General features: G+C 41.3%; 1 protein-coding gene across 25 annotated transcripts in view; it reads left to right on the top strand.

Moving 5' to 3' along the window:
- Positions 1-18,399, top strand: part of ptprt (protein tyrosine phosphatase receptor type T) — a 1,055,968-nt gene that overhangs the window by 567,260 nt on the left and 470,309 nt on the right. The window lies entirely within an intron of this gene.

Below are 18,399 nucleotides of genomic sequence, written 5' to 3'. Positions count from 1 at the left end.
GCCTTCTTTGTGATTGCATTGACATGAAGACTCCAGGACAGATCTTCAGAGTTGTTGACACCCAGGAATTTGAAAATCTTTATCCTCTTCTTTGCTGTCTCCTCAATGAGGACTGGATGGTTAAGGTCAAAAGAAGAAGGTTATATATCTTGAATATTAAGCACATGATAAAACTTGACCCTCACCAAAATCAGACACAGCACCATCTCCACTCTCTTTCCGAGTAAACGAGAATGGCAATGTGGAATTGATGAGGGAATATTTGTTGTACCTTTAGTGTCTTAATTAATTATAAGAACGTTGATCTTGAGTCACAGAACTAATAGTATATTTTATTTGTGAACTGAGATTAGATATGCAGGAAGAAAAGGTCCATAGTTGAGTGAGTGACTTGTGAAGGATTGGCCTGGTGAAATAAATAGCCTTTCCTCAGTAGAAACTTTCATAATGTCTGGATGTACTCACCATTAATTTGGATAGAAGAAAATTGTGAATGTTTTTTCCCTCTCCTGGTAAATGTAACAAGCCTGTCCTGAATATCTGCGCTATTGGTGGTCATTTGGAACATGCATTGACATTGCAATGTGTTTGCATTTACTAATGGTATAGTTGTATCTTTAAACATGTTTTGTCAACATCCCAGATGATCAAAAACGAAGTCCCAAAATGCAGAATTGCATTCTATTTTAGCAAACCCCCATTGAACAAATAATGTATTTTTTCCTGGCGATGCATTTTGCAGAAGGTGCCCCTTGCCAGTTTCTAACTCTTGGATTCCATGAAATTTTTTTTGGCCCTTTGTACAATCTGTCTGTCAAGCCGCTGGGGAATCTCATTAACATATTTTATCATGAATGAATGCCAGTGACACAGCTGGTTAGAGTTTCCTGCCTTCACATGAGCGATGCTTAGGTACGAGACTGAGAATTCGAAGGCCCAGCTGGCACCAAGTTCACCTGAGTCTGGCAGAATTTTGGCTTTTGCCAGCTTAAAAAAAAGATAGCTTCAATTCCAACTTCAGCAGCTGCAACTGCGGAGATTGTCTTTTGTTGTTGTTCTGCCTTTGTGGATCTGTGTTTTCCCACAACAGCTTCTGATAGCAGGAGGCATCTGGGAAATGTTAAGATTGGCTTTGAAAACAAGCAGCATAGGGCAAGCTCAGAAATCTTTCCAGGTCCCCTTCTCAGCAGGATTAAGGACTCAAGCCTGAAATGTCAATTATGTATCTTTATCTTTGTTACATAAAGTATTCAGTTTGACCCACTGAGTTTCTCCAGCATTGTGTTTTTACTTCAACCATGGTGTCTGCAGACTTTGGTGTTTTACTTCATGATTAAGAAACTGTTTGCCTATCTTCCCCACCATTTCCCATGAGTCGAACAGACATCTCTGGTATAATGCCATGCTCTTCACAGAACTCATCAACTTTGTGAAATCTTCCAGCCATTTTGGCAATGGATGGCTATGTTACGGGTCATCTACACTGCTTGAATGGTCTTCACAGAACTCATCAGTCTTGTGAAATCTTCCAGCCATTTTGGCAATGGATGGCTATGTTACGGGTCATCTACACTGCTTGAATGGTCTTCACAGAACTCATCAGCCTTGTGAAATCTTCCAGCCATTTTGGTAATGGATGGCTATGTAACAGGTCGTCTCCACTGCCTAAATGGTCTTTGACACTATTTGAGGAGTGTGAGACCCTGCTTTAGAGCAGGATGCTGTCTGATAGTTAATCGGTGGATTAATTCTGACAAAGATGAGATCAAAATTTATTGTCATCAACATTAGTTTAATGCATAGATGTGCCAAAATAGTACTTGCACCAGTCACATAGTATGTAAGATCTACCATCATCAATAATATAAATTACCACAATATGCCAAGACAGAAAAAGAGAGAATAAATATCAAAGGATAGATCAGTAAGTATTAAGAGTTGCAGTTAGTGCAAGAAGAAAGTGATCTTTCATTGGTGCAGACAGGTCACCTGGTAGTCCTGGAGTGATTTATAGTTAGAGTTAGGGCAATGGCAGAAGGTTCAAGAGCCCAGATGTTGAAAATAAAACTATTTTACACCTGGAGGTGCTGGACTTCAGGCTTAAAGGTAGCAGGAAAAAGAGATTGTGTCCAGGTAGATGGGGGATCCTACGTGAACAATGGTGGAGTTAGGAGACAGCTTTAAGTTCTGAGGTTTAAATATTTCCAGCGTCTTGTGGTGGTACATCCACATTGATGCAAAAGCCAAAAAAGTTGCATCAGTGTCTTACTTCCTCAGAAGCCGGAGGAAATGTGGCATGTCACCTGCGTCCCTTAACCATTTCTACAGATGCTCATTGAAAGCATCCTATCAGGGTGCACCACTGCGTGGTACAGAAACTGTTCTGCCCAAGACAACAAGAAGTTGCAGAGGATTGTGAATGTAGCTCAGGTCAACACACGTACACCCCATGCCCCTCCATCAATAACCCTCCTCTCTTTGAAAAGTAGCCAAGTTACTAAAAGTAAAATATAAAAGTCTGCAAACACCATGATTGATGTACTTTGTATCTTTAACTTGCCCACATAAAGTATCCTGTTTGACCTCCTGAATTTCTCCAGTATTGTGTTTTTACCACTTATTGAAAGATTCATCCTACCCCAGCCATGCTCTATTTCTTCCTCCCAGCAGGAAGAAAATTTAAGAGTGTGAGATCACACATGACCAGATTCAAGTCAGTTTTGTTCTTGCTGTTATCAGGCTCATGAATGAACCCAAAAATAGTAAAATCATGCTGTATTTTTCTCTGTACCAACTGATTTCTCTCTAATTCTGCACTTGATATTGAGTCTCACTTCTTGTACTATGTATCAAATAGCTAAACTGGTCTGCTCACCAAACATCACTACAACTTGAAATTCTTGAGGCAGCCTATCACCTTGTTGCTTGCTGGAATGTACTTGGCTAGGTTTGCCACTTTCTGCAGACTTCTGCTTTCCTGGGCACTCATGTTTTTCAAGCCAGACTGCAATGAAAGCAATCAGCATATTTCCTCAGTATGCCTGCTGAAGTTTGAAGGAGCATTCAAATGACATGCCAAATCTCCTCAGATTTCTTGGAAAGGAGAGGGTTGAAGAACACTTTTTATGGTTGCTTCAATGTGCAGTCTCTTGGAGAAATGTTGACTCCCAGGAATTTGAAGTTATTAACTCTTTCCACCATCGTCCAATCAATAAACACACTTACATTATCTGTTCTTGTTAGGGATCCCTCTTTCTTTCTCTCTCTCTCTCTCTCTCTCTCTCTCTCTCTCTCCCTCTATACATTTCCCACCTCTCTCTCCATTCAGAGCTAGCCCCTCCCCATCACTTCCCAGCTTTTTTTTGTAGCCTCCCACCCATATCCACCTAATTTTTTTTGCCTGTGGCCCTATGCTTCTCCACCTGCCCTCCCCCCCCCCCCCATCACCATTTTATTCAGACACCCACTTGCATTTTTCCTCTTACCTTGGCAAAGGAGTCAGGGCCAAAACATTGGTTGGATATCTTTGCTACTGAAGGAACGCTGCTTGACTTGCTGAGTTTCTCCAGCATTTTTGTGTGTTGAAAATAAAAGGTATTTTCTCAATGAGAATTCAGAAAAAGAAGGAAGATGTTCTGTTACATTTAGACTCCTGGAAGGAAATGGGATGTATTTTGTCAATCCAAACCCCAGGAATAAGAGTCTGAAACAATAAGGGTATCTAATGACTAATGATTCTGTTCTCCAATACAGTATTTATCTTGATTAATAGCTTGAATAGACAGTCAGAAATAGTGACTACTGCCAAGAGGCTGGATAATTTAATAAATAGCCAAATATTATGAAAGAAAGCTGATAGAACTAGTGTCTGGAAAACCAAACTACATTCTTGTTGACTTCACAGTCAGAGATGTGTTGAATTCCCATTCTAGTTGTTGGCTATGATGGTTAGACTTTCTATTACTGGATTTAGTTGGAGAGGAGTCAACAATAAATGATTAATTCTGGCCTGTGTGGTGGTAATTGACAAATTGCAGTAATCTACCAAGCATCTGTTGATTATGTGTTGAGATTGGTCAAGCTGAATACTTAGAATCACAATTTATTGTCATTAACGTGTGTCATGAAATTTGCTGTTTAGCAGAAGCATTACAGGTGCAAAAATCTGCTCTAAAATAAATTAATGCAAAGCAAAAGAAAAAGTGAGGTAGGGTCTGTGGTTCATTGACCATTCAGAAATCTGATAGCAGAGGAGAAAATAGTGTTTTCTTCAGGCTCCTGTACTTCCTTCATGATGGTAGCAGTGATTTTCTTGAGACACCACCTCTTGCAGATGTCCTCAATGGTGTGAAAAATAATACCCATGATGGCACTGGCCGAGTTCACAATTCAATGTGGCCTCTTCCTGTCCTGTACACAGTGGCGGATTAACCGTTAAGCTGATTAGGCTTAAGCCTATGGGCCTGGAAAGGAGGTGCCCGGCATGAGTGGGAATGTCAGACTCCTGGGCAGGGTTAGGAACCTCGGGCCCTACAATTCTTGCAACCCCAAAAGTTCAATTGACCCACCCCACCCCAGCGTTTCTCAACCTCCTTTCGACCCCTGGCTTTATTTGACCCCCTTGGATAGTCTCATTGACTCCCAGGGGTCGATATCGACCACTTTGGAGACGCTTAATGTGTTATTAAACTTAACCTAACATCACTTTATTCAACGAAGGGTGGGGCGGGGTGCAAGTTCAGTGGAAGCCTTACTAAAGGGGTCAGCATAGGGGTCCGGGTGGTAGTTAATCGACCACTGCTTGTGCATTGGCAACTCCATACCAGACAGTGATGCAACCAGTCAGAATGCTCTCCATGGTACATCTGTAGAAATTTCCAAGAGGCTTGTGAGACATACAGTACAAAAAATTTTGGATAAATTAGGATATCCGAAAAAAATCACGAATCCTCATTTATCCAAATATTTTTCAGAGCCGAACTGACTGGGGATCTTGGGCTCCTGGGCTGGAGCTGGGCCTCGGCGGAGAGGTGTCTGTAAATGGTGGCGGTCAGGAGTTGTTTTGGTGAGAATTAGATATTATTTTAATGCTTAAAAAAACCCTTCCCTTGTTATTTGTTGTTGTTTAAACACTGTTACAAGTGATTTGCTGTTGTTACTAGGCTATTTTTTAAAAATGACCAGTTCTTTGAAAAAATGTTTATCCAACTTGGGCCCAGACCCAACCATTTCAGATGATCAGAGTTGTACTGCACCAAATTTCCTCATGAAGAATAGCTGCTAAAAAGCATGTAAATGACTCATCCCATCCCAGCCTTGCTCGCCATCCCCTTCACATCAGGAAGAAGAGTACTTCAAAATGCCTTTCTTGTCATGAATGCAGAAAATTTGTCCAATTTTTGCTTGCCTTAAGAGCCACAGCCTAGTTAAACACCCAAACAGCAAGAGAAAGAAGCAAAAGAGTGTCAGAGACACTGAGTGTCTGTTGAATTACCTCCTACAGCCTTTTCGTCAGGGATTGATCATGGCTCATGCTAACTCCAGTCCACCTGCCACCCTGAACCCAATGTGGTTCGCACCCTGCCAAAACAGGACTCTCTCCTCTCCCTGGCCTTACAGTCATCTCCAGAGTGCCTGGACAACAGGGACACCTACATCAGACTGCTATTCATTAACTCTACCTGTGCTTTCAACACAATAGTCCCAAACAAACCGATTTTCAAACTGTGATGCCCAAATTCGGCATCCCTTTCTGACTCGTTATCCTGCTGGCCACAATCAGCAAGGATTGGTGACTGAACCTCCTCCAGGATAATCCTCAACACTGGAATGGCAAGGCTGTGTACTCAGTTCCCTACCATACTCTCTGTACACCCTTGACTGTGTGCCCAAATTCCTCTGCAGCTCTATCCATAAATTTACAGATCACTCCACTGTCGCATGCAGGATCTCTCATGATGACAAGTTGGAGTGTTGAAGACAGAAGGGAGATTTGTGTCTTGGTGCCAGCCCAGCAACCTCTCCATCATCATACCTTGATGAAGAGCTCAGGCCTGCAATGTTGAGACCTGTCGAGTTCCCCCAGCAGTTTTGTGTTTTTACTACAATCACAGTGTCTGTAGACTTTAATGTTTCACAACCTGTCCATCAATGTCATCAATCCTAAGTAAGTGGTCATAGACCCACAGAAGAGAGGCAGAACACACTCCCCAGTCCACGTTAACAGTGCTGAGGTTGAGTTGGTCGGCAGCTTCAAATTAATAAGAGTAATTATCTCCAGAGTTCTGCCCTGGACCACTCCCTTTGATGCAATGGCAAGAAAGTGATTCAGTGCCTCGACTCAGAAGTCTGACACTTGTCGTCTCACCTGCGTCCATTCTTGACTTCTACAGGTGCACATTTGAAAGCATCTGGTCAAGGTGTATCACTGAGTGATACAGGAACTGCTCCTCCCAAGGGCCCAAGAAGGTGGAAAGGATTTTGAATGTGGCATGTGCACGCAACCCCTGCCTTCCATCAATTCCATGGAATCAGCATCGAATTCAGAATTTACTGTCATGAGCATGTCACAAAATGTCTTGTTTTGCTGCGGTAAAAACTACTACAAATGTTGCTCTATTACAATTTTAAATAAATACATTTGTTCCAAAAAATAGAGAAAGTGAGGTAGTGTCTGTGGTTCATTGTCCATTCAGAAATCTGATTGCAGAGGGGAAGAAGCTATTTTTGTACAGTCGGGTGTTTGTCATCCAGCTTCCTACCTCCTTCCTGATGGTAGCAGTGAGAAGAGAGCACAGCTTGAGTGGTGAGGGTCCTTGAGGATAGAGGCATTGCCTCCTGTCGATGTTCTTTATGGAGTGAAGACTGATGCCATGATGGTGCTGGCCAAGTTCAGAGCTCTCTGTAGTATTTTCCTGTCCTGTGCATTGCACCTCCATACCAAACAGTGATACAATCAGTCAGAATGCTCTCCTGTTTAAAAAAAAATTGGAAGTCTTGTTTGACGTACCAAATCTCCTCAAATTCCTCACGAAGTCTAGCTGCTGGTGAGCCTTCTTTCTGATTGCATTGGCATGGAGGCTTCAGACAGCTCCTCAGAGATGGTCACACCCAGGGATCTGAAGTTCTTTACCCTCTCCACTGCTGACTCTTGATGAGGACGGTTTCTGTTCTCCTGATTTCTCCTTTCAGAAGTCTGCAATCTTTTCCTTAGTTTTGCTTATGTTGAGTGCAAGGTTGTTGAAAACTATCTCACTCCTGTACGCTTCCTCATTGCCATCTGTTAATACTCCATACGGCCATGGTGTCATCGGCAAATTTGTAGATGGCATTTGAATTGTGCCCAGCCACACAATCATGGATGTAGAGAGAGTAGAGCAATGGGCTAAGCAAGCATCCTTGAGGTGCGCCTGTGTTAATCTTCAATGAGGAGTGTTAGGTCTGCTTTGTTCATGAATGAGTGAGACAAACACCAGACTGAGTCGAAATCAGGGTTCTTTGTTCTTTATTACCGGATTGTAACACTTGCAACTAACCATGTTAGTCGGAGAATGCATTCTGCCGTTATCAGCAAAATGGTGATTTTTTATACCCTTGGATACGTGCTTAGAACATCATCATATCATTACTTGTCCAATGACTAAAACTGTTGCTATCCTTTCACTGCTAGCTTCCTGCCTCTCAATCCATCAATGTCTCTCTTATCTTGTAAGTACAAGGATGCATTCACATCTTGTTACAGCCCTGTACAGGGTAACTCCTTACACATTCCCATCTCATGATATTTTACCTTACAGGAGGAAACATTGTTTCCGATTTGTACTGACTGTGATCTTCCGATTAAGTAGTCAAGGATCCATTTGCAGAGGGAGAAACAGAGGTCCAGGTTTTGGAGCTTTCTGACCAGTACTAAGGGTATGATGGTGTTGAAAGCAGAACTTTAATTGATCAAAGGTAATCTGATGTATGTGTTGCTGTTTTCTAGATAATTCAGGGTTGAGTGGAGAGCCTGTGATATTGCATCTGCTGTGGAGCGATTGTAGCAGTAGGTCAATTGCAGTGGGTTCAGGACCTTTCTTAAGTATGAGTTAATTCTGGCCATGACCAACCTCTCAAAGCATTTCATCACAATAGATGTGAGTGCTACTGGGTGATGGTCAGTGAGGCAGCTCACCCTGCTCTTCTTGGACACCAGTAAAATTGAAACAGGTGGAAATCTCTGACTATAGCAATGAGAGAACAAAGTTGTCCATGAACACTCAAACAAGTTGGTTGGCACAGATTTTCTCTGCCTTGCCAGGTACATCATCAGGGCCAGATGCCTTGCAAGGATTCATCCTCTTGAAGGATGCTCCAGCTGTCTCAGGGACATATATCATAGAGTCACCATCTTCTGCAGGGATTCTCATTTTCAAAGTGAGCATAAAAAGTGTTCAGCTAATCGGAAGCATCACAGCCATTCATGATGTTCGCCTTGGAGGATGCAATGGCCTGCAAGCCCTGCCATAACTGGAGAGTATCCAACTTCTTTTAAAATTGCCTCTTTGCTGCTGAGATAGCCTTGCATAGGTCATACTTGGACATCCTGAAGAGATCTTAATCACCGGCCTTAAATGCTATTGACCTCGCACTCAGCAGATTGTGAATCATTTGATTCCTCCACAGCTTCAGGTCAGGGTATTCACGGATGTGTGTGCATGGGCACACGCTCATCCACACAGGACCTGATGAAGGTAGTGACAGCCATGGCATATTCATTCATATTTGAAGATGACTCCTTGAATATGGTCCAGATTCAAAGCAGTCCTGTAGGTGCTCCTCCACATCCCTTGACCATACTTTCACCATCTTTACCACTGGTGCTGTAATCCACAGTCTCTGCTTGTATGCCAGGAGTAGAAGTTTACATCACTGTCCAGTCTGAATCTCTGCTTTTCAAAATATAGGATAAAAATATCTGTTAAATTAGAAAAGCATTAGCTGAATAGTCAGTGAATGCAAAAGCAGAAATGTAAGTGAAAGCCAGTGAGCATGGTGATGGGGCCTTACTGGCTACCAAGGCCATTTGGAAGCAAAGCTACCTCTATCGATTGGCCTGGGGTGATCTCTCAGAGATCATGCAACTGAGGATATTTGGAAGAAAATGTGATGGCCCTAGCAGCAACTAATCAATTACATCGGACAACAAATTTCTTTCAAAAGGTTTGCTTCCTGAAATAAAATTGGGGATTATGATAGGCAACTTCAAACTGAACACAAAAATAATTTCAGATTTGCTATATCAGGTCAGAAGCTGGAGAAACATTAAATTAACTTTTTATTGAATTTAGCATGTTTAGTCACATAATGATGCTGACACATAGCATCAGTTCAACTGTCTAAAAATTTTTTGCCACTGATTTTCATTTGTACGTAGCATCTGATGCCCCTCATGTCAGTGTCCAACAATAGTCGGCTTGCAATGATGGAATCCAATTGCTCTGATATGGCTTTTCCATGATTGCAATATCCAGGTTTTGAAACCTTTCAGCATGTTTGTTGCTGACTGCACCAAGGCCATCAGGGAAGTCCAAGTGTGAATGCAGAAAATGAATTTTCAATTACATGTTGCATTTCATGGTTTTGTATATTTGAAGAAGAAAAAATATTACAGGTAATCACAAAAATAGGTTTTATCTTAAAAGTGGTATGTGAAAGGAAAATGTTAATGTGATTTTCATGACCAGTCATCCAAAATCCATAAAATGCACCCATAAGTTTTCAGGAAGCAAAATCTGAATTGTCCAGTGTAATTCTTCTCTCATCCACAGATTCCTGGATGAGACATTGATGTCTTCATCCAGATTGATGACAATACTGAAATGCCACAATGCCATTGTTGATCTAAGTAGGATTTCACTTCTAACTGGGGATGTACAGTAATTATTTTACACTTTCTGGTTTGCAAGACATGCCGAGTCATTTCTAAAATGAGCACCTAAGCAAGGCTCGAGAACAAATTGTAATAACTGTGGCCTGCTGTTTTTTGATGCTGTTCACAGTTTTTCATCAGTTGTTGGCAATGCTGTTATTTGTTACATTCTTTGAGGTCAACAATTTATGTTGACTTCAAGGAGTCTACCAAAGAAAGAGGAGAGGGATTTAGGGAGGGTATTGTGAAGCTTGTGGCCAAGTGATTATGTTTTGTCAGCCACAATTAAAGGAATATAGGAGGAACCACAAGATGGTTGTCAAGCCAAAAGAGGATGCATTGACAGGAAGAGCAGAGGTCATGGAGGGATTTCAAAACAGCAGTCAGAATTTTAACATCGCTGCCCTATAAATTGACAACTGTGAGAACTTGACACTACTCTTCCATGAAACTCGTATCTGGATTGACATTGTATATGACAAACAGCATTATGTCACCATCAACACTGATTTAAAGCCAAAAGCTTTTTGTAATTCTCAGAGTAAATCGAGGCTTGTTGGCCCTTTCTGTCTGTGCCAGCTAACACTGAGTGAAATGAAATGTGGAATTCAAATATCAATAGTTATCCCATCAGGTTGATACATTAGGTTCCAGTATGACGTCAAATTCATTCCTCAGGTCTTTGATGCACTCGTTAAACTGAACCAGATTGACCACAATGAGCCAATTAGGAAGGGGAAGGAATAAATCAAACTTCATGCTCTCTGGCCCCTTTTCTGGTGTGTAGATGGTGCTTGAAGGCATGCTATAAAACAGCAATATATCTTGGGGAGCATCATCTTGAATGATGGGTCTTTGAACAAAGAAATTGACTCCAGGATCACAAAGGCCAGCCAGGCTGCGTACCAGAGTGCTCAATCAACACATCATCAACATCTCCACAAAGCTGAAAATCTACAGAGCTGTGGTTATCCCTTCTCTCCTATAGAGATGTGAGACCTGGACTTTGTACTGACAAAATTCCACATACACGCTCTCCATTCCATCCTTGGCATTCGTTGGGAAGACCACGTCTCCAACCTGGAGGTTTTGGGTCAAGCAAAGTCCACCAGTATTGGAGTCCCTGATCATCAGAATCCAGATACGGTGGATAGGACACATCATCAGAATGGAGGCCACCATCATCTGCTCTATAGTCACCAGAAAACCTCAAGGTCGTCCACACAAGTGTTATAAGGAAGCTGTGAAGGAAACCCTTCAGTACGGTGATATGAGAACTAGAAGCTGCAGCTGCTGAGAGATCCCGTTTGGTGAGCCCTGTACTATGAAGCCTACACCAGTTTTGAAGACAGGCGCTGCAAACAACTGATGGAAAACCGTGAACAATGTCACAAAACAGCAGCCACAGATATTACAACAGTGTCCTCATTGTGCTAGACTCTGCCCTTCCAGACTGGGACTGCAAAGTCACTTTTGTGTCCAGAGATGAACTGCACAGCAATGTGTCTTTGAACTGAAGGTCTATCGATATCTAATAATTTTCTAATGATTACTTCCACTTACTTGAGGTATCAGAGCGCCACCCTCTCATTTGCAGAGCCTCATCCAAGCAAACAAATTCTTGAGAAGTCAACTGTTTATTAGCGCTATCATTCCACCCACTGAAATATTTTTGATATTTCAGAACCTGACAGCAATCTACAAATGTACATGAGCCTTATTTGGTTTACAACATGTGTTTTTCAGCAGGACGATTTTGAATATTTATCTATCCCTCCCTAGACTGATTCTCAATAGAGGTTACCCAGCGGCACTGACGTTATGTGGATGTCTTTGTGTTTCTGGAACACTGATTTGCACTGATTTGTAATGAGTTGTTGAACAGAGTGCTAATTGTTCCATCTGTAATTTTCAGCTTCCTTTGGGAAAGAGTGAAAAGCAAACTGTCTAAGATAAAAGATATCGCCAAAGGCAATGAAACAGAAGCCTACAGCGGGTGAAATTGGTTGCCTGACAGAATGATTTTCTTTTTCTTAATTAGTTTGCTAATTTAATCTGAGCATATAACTTTCAGAAATAACAAATGAAAAATATATATTCTTTATTCACACAGCATTCTTTGATTTGCAGTGAGCAATAAACAAATTTCAAGTGTTTTTGTGTCTCTTTGCCTCAGGCTGTTTACACAATATCCAGGAGACTATCTTATGTAATGATTGAGTTTCACATAACATTTTGATGTACAGGTAAAATTGTAATAAATTTACATTTTTTTTTAAACTCATTTCATATCCATACGTCATGAAGATTTATAAGATCAAGAAAAATAACTATTGTACTGTCAGTTGTGATTAACTGCAGTCAAGATTATTTTGATTGCCAGTAAAATAGTTATCATTAAAAGGTTTTGCTTTGCATTACCGTTGCAGTTATTGTATAAATGCATTCAGAGTCTGGAATAAAAATCATAGCAGAGTTCAATTTCCTGCCACCTCACACCACTGCTTCAGGCTTAGTTCAAACCTCTCCACCTGATTCGCGCGACGCAAGTTCAACAATTTCTGTGAAATGTAGATTTTTTTCTTTTTAAAATGATAGTATTGTTGTGCAAAATTCAGATGATTTATGGATGACTATGTAGCATAGCAATTCTAGTGTGTGCATATTGACTATTATGGCATCAGACCTTTTACACAAATGAGGAAACACATTCTTTAGCTGTGATACCAGGACAGAGGCATATGCTTATTCTGGACGGTTTTCCTCATTCTACATTCTTGGAGTCAGAGGGCAGTGAGTTCCGGTCTAATCCAGGATCTAATCATCTAACTTTAGTTCTCATTTCAGTTTTGCAGTGAAATATATCTTCACTGCCGAGGTAAATTTCTCCAGATGTTAAACCAATTTGTCATTTGCCCACATGGATCGATGTAAAGTGCGGTTTGAAACTGATCGGAGAATTCTTTCAAGATCCTGACCATCATTTCTCTGCTAAGCAATGTCACCAAAGCAATTTAATTGATCACATCTGATTGATATAATATTTATTTATTTGCCTAAGTAACTTCATGTTGGAACATTCAGAAACTACAGAAGGTGCTGTTTAAGTAAATATCCTCTTTTCTGAAAAATTATCCTGTTTATATTCTATGGATTCTGAGGTAAAGATAGATTAAGAGATGGGGAAGTGCAGAGAGACCTAGGGGTACTTGTACATCAGTCTCTGAAGGTGAGCATGCAGGTACAGCAGGCGGTTAAAAAGGCAAATGGTATGTTGGCCTTCATATCAAGAGGGTTTGAGTATAGGAACAAGGATACCTTACTGCAGCTGTACAGGGCCTTGGTGAGACCCCACCTGGAGTATTGTGTGCAGTTTTGGTCACCTTATCTAAGGAAGGATGTTCTTGCAATGGAGGGAGTGCAGAGGCGATTCACCAGGCTGATACCTGGAACGGCAGGAATGACTTATGAGGAAAGATTGCGCAAATTGGGATTGCACTCCCTGGAGTTTAGAAGATTTGAGAGGGGATCTCATAGAGACCTATAAAATTCTGGCAGGACTGGACAGAATGGATGCAGATGGGATGTTTCCAAGGATGGGAAAATCCAGAACCCGGGGCCATGGTTGGAGGATAATAGGCAAACCATTTAGGACCGAGATGAGGAGGAATTTCTTGACCCAGAGGGTGGTGAATCTGTGGAATTCATTGCCACAGAGGGCAGTAGAGGCAAGTTCATTAAATCTATTTAAGAGGGAATTAGATCTATTTCTTCAGTATAAGGGTATTAAAGGTTACGGAGAGAAGGTGGGGACGGGGTACTGAACTTTAAGATCAGCCATGATCTCGTTGAATTGCAGAGCAGGCTTGAAGGGTTGTGTTAGGAATTAAAGTACCTTTAAAGAAATTGCTCGAGACAAAAATTGAGAACAAAGAACATTTATTACTACAACAATGCAAAGTTGGGTGCTTCCCCTTACCCTGGGAATACACACACATACTGGGGCTCACCCAACTTTTATACAGTCAATTTCAGTATCAGAATGCCCTCCCCCTTACATTCTTCTGCCCCCCTGGATGGGTTTGGCATAGGTAATCCTTCCTGCCTACGTGCAGTTTCAGTACACTTGGAGGACCAGGGGGTATCCTGTGGGTGCCCCATCATGTCATTGTCCTTATTCACACCTTCCTGATTCTCTGGGCTACAGTCTCTTGATATGCAGAGTTGACTCATCCTGTCTAGGGTTGGCTAATTTCATATGTATAAATCTGTGTATGGTTAGCTAATTAGAAATGTATGACTTGGTACTTCTGTCCAGGGCTAGGAGACCCTTATCTGATCCAGACTACCTCAACTTCCTACATTCTATTGTACCTTACCATTCCTTATCTTAGTCCTATGGTCTTGTCACAAAGACTAGAAGATTCTTATGTTAATCGTGCTGACTCTGCTTTCCTGCATCCTAAGCCCCAAGCTTATCCTGTTTGAACTGGTTACAGCCATTTTACTGATGAACTTTAGTTTCTTCCATGTTCATAATTTTAGATTAATTTTCCCATCTCTCACAGTTGAATGACCTACTCCTGCTCCTATCTTCTATGTTTCTATGTTTAATGTTTATTTATATCATTGCTTTGCTGGCTAACAAATCAGAATATCAAAATCTATTTGCATAATTTGAGTGCAGATGAAATTGAACATTGATCAACACTACAGGGTTTTTTTTTTCTGTGCCCACTTTAGTGCAGCACAGAAAGTGCAATGTTTGCAAGCTGGAATATGCTTTTCCCAAGTCAAAACACAGTTGAATATGAAGTCATAATTGTTATTTTTATCATTGTAAATTTGGCTATGTGACATGAGCATCAATGGCAGTACTGCTATCGTTCCCCCCTCCTTCGCCCTGAACGGAGGGTGAAATTTGAGTCATATTGGACAGAAACAGTCCTTTCGGCCCATCATCTGTGTTTCCAAGGATCGCATTTGCCTGCACTTGAGAAAGAAATGCCCCTCTCTTAGCTATAACATAAATGCCTCTTAGAAATACTAATTGTATTTCATTCCATCACCTTGTGGCAGTGTGTTCCAGGTCTCAACTCTCTATGTAAAAAAAATCCTTCAAGTTCCATTTAAAATTTCTTCCTCCACCTTTAACCTACACCCTCTTTTTTTTATGGATACCCTTACTATGGGAGAAAGATTTTGATCATCAAACAGTTTGATGTCTCATAATGTGATGTGTTTCTGTCAGGTCACTCCTATGTCTCCTTTACTCCAAGCAAAACAATTCAATCCTATCTAATCTCTTCTCATATCTGAAGCCTTTCAAATCCAGGCAACATCTTAGCAAATCACTCTCTCTAGCACAATCACATCTTATGGTGTGGTGACCAGAACATCACTTATATATTGAGATTTCAGATTTATTGTCAGAATACATACATGACATCACATGCAATCCTGAGATTCTTTTTTCCTGTGGGTGAGGCAGAATTGCCATTTATTGCTAGTGCAAAAACCTGTGCTCAACATTATTTAGCACGTAAACTGTACACATGTAAACAAATTAAAGAAATGTAAGCAAATTGATTATGCAATACAGACAGGGGGAAAAAAAGCAATCACAAAGTGCAAAAGAAAGAATCCTTAAGTGAGACTCTGAGTTTGTTGTTGAGGAGTCTGATGGTGGAGGGGTAGCAGCTGTTCCTGAACCTGGTGGTGCGAGTCTTGTGGCAGCTCTACCTCTTTCCTGATGGCAGCAGCGAGAAGAGAGCATGTGCTAGACGATGGGGTTCGTGATGATTGCTGCTGCTCTTAGACGACAGCCTTCACTGGAGATGTTCTCGATAGTGGGGAATGGTTTTGCCTGTGATGTCCTGGGTTGTGTCCACTACTTTTTCAGGGCTTTATGCTCAGGGGTATTGATGTCCCCATAACAGACTGTGAGGCAGCTGATCAGCCCCCTTTTCACCGCATCTCTCTAGAAATTTGTGCTCTGACCTAAGAAGGTAGGCATGCTTTATTCCTACTTCATCAACTTCATGGAACTATGGTCATTGACCCCTGAGGTCTTTCTGTTCATCACATTTTTTGGTGCCCTGCCATTTACTAAATACGTCCTACCTCTATTTAACTTCCCAAAATGTGTCTACTTGCACTGGTCATGATTAAATTCCATCTACCAATGAAAGCCCAACATTCCAACTGATGTATATCCTACTGAAGCCTCAGACAACCTTCCTTGCTATCCACAGCACCACCAACTTTCATGTCATCTGCAAACTTAGCAATCCTACCTCCTACTTTCATATCCAAATTGTTACAGTATATCACAAACAGCCACATTCCTGGTGCAGATCCTTGTGATGTGCCACCAGTCACAGATTTACAACATGAAAAATGTATTTTGACCACTATCCTTTGCCTCATGTCAACAAGCCTATTTGGACCCAATTAATGTCAATCAAACTGGCAAGTCTGAAATCGTGTTAAGCTGGACCAAGTGGAGACATCAATGAACTTCGACAAGTAGCTGCATCATTATCCCGTTGCCGCTGATCTCATGTAAAGCCTGGTGTTGCTCTGGTTGCTGTGTTGCAGCCACTTTTTGAAATAGAATCCAGAAAGCTAATTGGTTCCCTGGCTCTTTATCCCTGAAAGAAAACTGATTTGCCTCCAAAATAACTGTGAGTACCAGAGAGAGGGGCTCTGTGGCTGAAAGACCCACGCACACGGCGGGCTGTGTGAGGCAAAGAAACCGTGGAGGTTGTGAGCTGCTGGACACTGCCGTTGGGGAACTCACGCCGGGCTGCAGACTGGCTGCAGGGGTGCCAGGTATTGGAACTGGGATGCGAGGGGGTGCTGAAGGTTTCTGGATCACGTCAGAGGTTCAGATCTGGAGTTCGGGTTCCCAGTGGTTTGAACTGGACTCCGTGTGGCTGCGGTAGTGCTGGAGGTGAATCTATGGACACTCGGTGACTCTGTGGGGACTCTCTTTCTCTGTAAGAGGCACTTCAGGCAATTTCTGCAGATGGTGAATCTATCTGCCTTACAGCAAAAAAAAACAATTTTGTGTAATATGACGCTTTTTATTACATGGCAATAAACTGAATTTAATTTCTTGACAGCATATACATCCAAGTGAATAACCCACTAAATAAAACACAAATGCAAAGAAAAACGTGGGAGCATTTGCCCTGCTTCATTGACTTAGAACCACATAAACATTGCACATTGGGGATAGTTTTGATTTGGGTTAATTTTCAGATGGTCCCAGCCAAGAAAAAGAGGGTGATGATCAATCATAAACACCAATGAAGATCACTGAGACAAATATTAATCTTGCTGGTCTTTCTGAATTCTCTTTCATTATTTACTGCCTGAATGAAGAAACATGACTTTGAAATCAGGTCAATTATTTTAATTGCAATGACGATGAATTGAAAGAGGGGGAGTTATCACTTCGGCACACATGTGCTGCTGGAGATGGGAGAAAATATTCAAAGCCTGGGTATTGCAGGGAGAACCAGACAATTGGTCTCGTGCTGAAAAAAAAGAGGCCAGCTTCCCTCAGACCCATGATATTCAAGCAGCATGCACTTCTTTGGCAAATTAGTTCCCTCTTTTAAAGATGATCCCAATTTGATAAATGGCCTTTATTTTCATGCAGAGTTTGAATTACGCTTTCATTTGCCCCGAAATGTCCTGATACTTCTGCAGCAGCTTTGTGTTGTCCATAATTATAGCCTTTGGATTCTCTGAGGTCAAAGAACACCCACATTAATCAAAGGAGCTTCCATCATTAACTATCACCTTGCAGATGATTAAGGCATCTGTTGATTCAAATGCCTTCTTTTGTCTGATGTTGGTACTTGGAGAGTCATGTCTAGTTGTACATAAAAATGCAGAAGAATGATTTATTATGATCATGAAGAAAATCAGTTTATTGTCATGAACATTGTGCATGTGCATCGCAGCCACACAGGAACTGCAGGGAAAAAAAAACAATCGTATTCATTAGATCAAAAATAGATAATAAACACAAAGATAAGGTCGTTAATAACTACTCATCTATCTTAAGTATATAAACAGTATGTTTAATATCATAGTTAGGGTAGCGGTTAGAATAACACCGTTACAGCGATAGGGCTTTGAATCACGTGCTGTCTGTAAGGAGCTTGTACATTCTCCCCGTGTCAGCAAGGGTTTTCTCCAGGGGCTGGGTTTCCTCCCATCCTTCAAAATGTTCTGGGGTTGTAATTCAATTGGGTGCATCTGGGTGGCACAAGGTTAATGGCCAGAAGGGCCTGTTACTATCCTGTATGTTACATTTTAAAATATTAAATTATTAAAAAAAATATTTTGTATGATACACAGGAATATTCAATCAAAGTTTAAGGGATGTTATTTTGTGCATTTTTCTTTTGCCTGGAATTTAATATAACTGATGATTAGGGCAATCTCTGGAGGTCTGATTGTGCACCTTCATG

This window comes from Narcine bancroftii, chromosome 6, assembly GCF_036971445.1.
Source record: "Narcine bancroftii isolate sNarBan1 chromosome 6, sNarBan1.hap1, whole genome shotgun sequence".
Taxonomy (NCBI): domain Eukaryota; kingdom Metazoa; phylum Chordata; class Chondrichthyes; order Torpediniformes; family Narcinidae; genus Narcine; species Narcine bancroftii.
The sequence above is the reverse complement of the archived record's forward strand: the minus strand, read 5'-3'. Positions and strand labels throughout refer to the sequence as shown.